This window comes from Panicum hallii, chromosome 9 (assembly GCF_002211085.1).
Source record: "Panicum hallii strain FIL2 chromosome 9, PHallii_v3.1, whole genome shotgun sequence".
NCBI lineage: Eukaryota > Viridiplantae > Streptophyta > Magnoliopsida > Poales > Poaceae > Panicum > Panicum hallii.
The window spans coordinates 69087493-69092651 of NC_038050.1; the positions used below are offsets into that span (position 1 = coordinate 69087493).

General features: G+C 53.2%; 1 long non-coding RNA gene across 1 annotated transcript; it reads right to left on the reverse strand.

Moving 5' to 3' along the window:
* Positions 1-3070: 3070 nt before the first annotated feature.
* On the reverse strand, positions 3071-4305 carry LOC112876288. The gene is made up of 2 exons (XR_003225286.1): positions 3710-4305; positions 3071-3607 (listed from the first exon to the last, which is right to left on the reverse strand). It is a non-coding gene; the product is annotated as an uncharacterized LOC112876288 (long non-coding RNA).
* Between the last annotated feature and the right edge of the window lie 854 nt (positions 4306-5159).

The window sequence follows — 5159 nt, forward strand, 5'->3', positions numbered from 1 at the left end:
GCGAGCCGCGGAATTCTACGACGTTCCGCGCAGAACGGGCGGATGCAGCAAACTGTTGGAAAGGCTCAGTCAGGGCAGTTTATTGGGCAGGCTCAGCCGCTCAGTCAGGGCCTGGCATGCGCGACGGACGGCCCGGCCCACATAGAGCGGGCACGACGTCTGCAGATGGAGGCCCAGGTGAGCATTCGAGATGGGCCCGGCTTACTCTAGCAGCCCGATTATTCCCTTGCTCCCCCGGAATCCCGGATGTCCAGCCGATATCCCGTGTTACGAACCCATCCGAGAAATTAGATTGATAGATCTTTATGCTGTCACTGTCGACAGGCACATTATACCGTTACAAGAATTCTTATATAGTTAAAAATACGAGCTCCCGTTCTCGGCCCACTTACCCAGGTGGGGAGAGAAAAAAACCCTAACCAACGGATCTTCCCTGAGTACCTCACCGACCTCGCTTAAAAGCCAGTCTTTTATGCATATTTCTGTTGACCGTAGCAACAAATGGGCATGTTGTATGCCTTGAACAAAAGAAAAAAAGGTTCAGTCTCTAGTTCGAAGGTTCCAATTAATAAAAAAATGTCAAGGAGGAGAAGGCTCTCAGCCGCTCAATACGGTGGCGTTGATGAGAAGAGGACGAGGCAGCCGATCGACCGGTGTACGGTGTGGCCGCGTGGGGCGCAAGTTGGGCGCGCTCACTTCATGACGTGCGGAACAGGCGAAAAGCGGACACCTGCTGTGACGAGCCACCCCTACGGCACCCCCGGCATGCTCGCCCATGCTGCTGGCTCGCGAGCCACAACGTGCGCCAAATCCTGACCAAGCAGCAAGGACGGCATATACTATATTGCAGCGAATGCTGCTGGCGCTTGTTTGCCCAGATCGATCTCGCCTCTCGCGAGCGTGCTCTTCGTCTTTTTCTCACGAGCCGCTTAAAAAAAATTACCTCACGCCATGCCACGTCTTTTTCTCGAATCCAATTTAATTTTTATATATACATTTAGCTTAAAATTAAATAAAATTAGAATCTGATCCTTTTATAATCCGGCTCCTGGATCATCTACGCTAAAATTTAGGATCTTTTGCCGCCCCATGCCACGGCCCACATCACAGGCGGAGAGCGCGTTCGGATACGGCGCGTCGCGCCGTGCTGCAAGCCTGCGGGAAGCAGGCGAGCGCGACTCGAACGCGACCGGGTGGATCGACGCCGACGGACACGCTGCTACGCACGCCAAAGATTCTGCCACGCAACCCGGACGCTACGCGTCGACGGGGGGGCCCGCCGGCGGCCCGGGACCCGCCGGCCCTCGTCGCGGCGCGCATATGCAGGGAACAGCTGCGCGCCAAGCGCAAGGCGACGCCGCGCAAAAGCTGGCGCGGAGGCGTGCAGCGCGGGTCGCCGTCGCCGGACGGGGTGGGTGGGTGCCCGTCGCCTCGATCGCGCGCGGGTGGCCGAGCTCTCCGTCTCGCGCCGCGCGCCGTTCCCGTCCAAACAACCAACCCCACCTCCCCGGGCCGGCGGGGCCGTCAGTTCCATCGCCGGACCTCATGATGAGCTAGCCCGGGCCGGCACCGTCCTCTTCAGTCCTCGCTCTACCCTTCTCCAATCCCCGGATGGGAGAAGGAAACCCGGCCGGGACGCCGCCCGGGGCCGGCGCTACCGGACGCCGCGCGGGTTGGAGTTGGAGTTGGAGTTGGAGGGGACACTCACACCCGGCTCCTCGCTGCTGCGGCTGCGTGCATAATTGTCAATGGAGGTGACACGCCTGGCGGTGCCCTCCTCTGCTCGGCCGCGCCCGGGAACGCTCGCGGATGATGGCTGCGTCACCTTTTTTTTCCCCTTCGGCACAGCACGGTGTGTCGTTGCGTGGAGACGCAGGCGAGGCGTGGGATTCCTTCAACAACTAACAAGGGCAAGGGGATTGTGATTTGTGTGTTCATACGCCGGGGTCTTGTGGCCTCTTTCTTGGCCGGTGAAGTAATCGGGGAAATTTGAGGTTGTCTCTCCGGGAGGAGTTGGGAGCAAGGTGATCAGGTGACAGGTGGGGACGCCCTGCGCGCGTCGTGCTAGTGTGCTTGCTACTGCGTCAGTGCGTCTGCGTCTCCAAAGGGAGGGAGGGCCCTCAGGCCTCAGTCAGGGATCGGGTGCATGGCTGCGTCGTGAGTGGGCCCGGGGAAACAGGGCAGCAGCATGATATGCGCAGTGGCATTGTACTACTGTTACACGTCACCGATCGTCTCGTCCTAACTGTTTGGATTAACCATTTTACCCTAAAATAAGGTTTGTCCGAGGACCTGAGCATAACTTTCCAGTCCTCCGGAGCAAAATAAAACAGCGATGGGATCCTGATAAACGGTGTTTGGATCGAGAGCTACCTAAAGTGCTAAAATTTAGTACTAACTTATTCAACCAGAAATGCTAGTAGATAATAAAATTTAGCAATCAGTTTTAATCCATCCAAATAAATCTTAAGACTAACAGCAAACAGATTTTTATTTGCGGCATTCCGTACGCACGGTGCCATCACAGATGATGCGCATTTGCTCTCTGAATTTCAACATCGCTTCCGGTACAGTCTTTGTTGTTTTGTTTCAGTGATCGCCAATAAGGCAGTTTCGTTTCAATCAATCAGCCGAGGGTACGATCAATGATAATGTCGAAGAAATTAAGAACCTGGGCAGTAGGTATCTCGCCAGGACTAAACCCGATCGCTTGGGTTTGTGTGCTGCAACACATGCAACGCACGCACGCAGCAACCTACACGTACTAGTATCCAAGTTCCAAACAAGCAGGCAGGGCACCCACACCCCAGGCTATCAACACGAACATCACACACAGCGATCACAGAATCACTTCAAAGAGACAAAGAATCACCTGCGCTGGCTAGCTTAATCTGACTGGAGCAATATAATACAAGATCCGATCTAACTTTCACTCTCTACAAGTATGTAGCTAAGCTTAAGCTACCCTCTAGCTAGGTACACGCCACATACAGAGGTGACTGAACTGATACACAGGCCACATGTACACATCACATAATTGAATTTGGACCCATACCTGGGATTCAGTCGATAATCAACTCGGTCATCGATTGCGACCTTGACAAATGTATTTGCTTGCGTGTTTATACAAAAAGCAAAAAAAAAAAATGATGATGGGTGCATGCTGGAGCCATGCACCAGCAGCTAGCCATGACAACATAATTGAGATGCATGGATCAGCGAGTTATGACATGACCCGTCCCTTTCAGACAAACAGTGACGCAAACCTCATTTGACAACGAAAAGGAGGGCCCTAAACATCCACACATGCACACCACACACATGTACGCCCGCGCCCACACGGCCAGAGAACGCAGCAGGCTATTAGTGCTCTGATCTGGTAAAACTAGCTTGGCGATAGAGAGGCTGCTTGACGAGCTTACAGGTAGCATATGCTAGCTAGAGATCATGCACGGAGGCTCTAGTGCTTGTTTCTTTCCCCCTCTGGCATAACATATGATTTGGGCATACGACTCTTGCATACTTGACCTCATTTTAAAAACTCCATAGAATAATCAGGTTAAACCTGCCCACCGGAAAGCTTCAACTTGCTCCAACCACAGTCCAACTGTTCCTAGTAAAAAAACAGAGTCACCGAATCAGAGCCGGTAATATTATTTATGCCAATCTTGACGCTTCATCTGGCGGGTTGATTGGTCGAAGCACTAACCCATACTTCACCCGCGCGCTAGAACCCCCTGCAACCAAACAACAGAAAACATCAAAGTGAGCCTCAACCCCTACACGCCCCACCAAAACCCCCGGGGTTAAAGAAAGAACCGGTGTTGGAACGGTTCACCGCCTTGGGGCGCTCCTGTCCCAATCCATGACATCAAACAAGGCAAGGATAAACACGGAGGAACAAGGAGGGCTCGGACAAGGAGAGGAGAGCCAGCAACCCTTGAAAAAGAAAAGCTCTCAAGGCCCCCACTCGCTTCCATGGCAAGAGTTAGAGGACAAAGACCATCGCAAAATCCTATATGGCCATATTCCCCTCCGCGATCTCGCGCCAAGCGCTAGCCTCCACGCTGGTTTGTACTACCTCTCCGCCCTTACTCCGCCAACTTTAAAAAGTGGCGCCACAGCCCTCACATCCAATCACCAAACCCCCCTACTACACTGCACCACACCACTCCCTCCACCCTACCCTGCGAGGCCCTTTCCCCCTTGGACTTTCCATGCCTCACCCTGATTCCCTTTCCTTCTCCACTGCGAATTGCTACGCCAACAAAGTGGCCTGGATTGGATCCATTGGAGTTGGCACAGAAACACATGCAATCAGTGTGAGCGAGTGAGTGCAAGAGAAGAGGACACCACGCCCCACCCCCTTATATATACCCCATCTCCTTCAAACCCTCTTCGATCGATCAGCACACTTCGCAGTTGCCTTGCTAGCTCCAAACAGATACACCAACATACAAACCATTCGCATCACACAGACCACTATACCCAACAGGCAAGTGAAGCTAACTAGTACCTTCTTGCACCAAACACTTGCCAAACTCTCCGATGAGAAGGCACGGCAGCGAGGCCTCCCCTTCCATCGTTCACACATCCTCCATAGCTCTCCTCCAAGAGAGGTTCAGAAACCTGCAGAAGGTGAAGGAGATGAGAGAAGGAAGAGAGTTGCAGAGGGTGCACACTACTGATGCTGACCGTGCCGGGTCCCTGTCCTCGGCTCTAAACCTTGGCCTGCAAGCGGCGAACAGCACCGAGCAGCCGAGGTGGTTCTTGCATCCGGACTTGATCCGGCCGTCTAGGCCCCTCCGCAGTACGGCGTACCATGGGCTTGGCGCCAGCGGCGGCCAGACTTCGCTGCCACCGGCAAGTTCGTGGGCAGGAATGCAGAATTCAGGCTATAGGAGTGATGTAGATGTCGATACCTCGCTTCATCTGTAATCTACTATAAGCACGTATGGCCCTGCCGTTCTTTCGTTATTTTGTAAGGCTTGTGAGTTCCGGGCTTATTTGCAGTACTTCTGTTGCATTTTGGCCTTGTAACTTCTTGGGTATTTTACTATATATGAGGCTTCCTAGATATACACCTGCATCTGAAAGGTATTTAGCACTAATCAGACACACATGAAGTTGAAAAGGATACAGGTGAGACTAAAGAAATA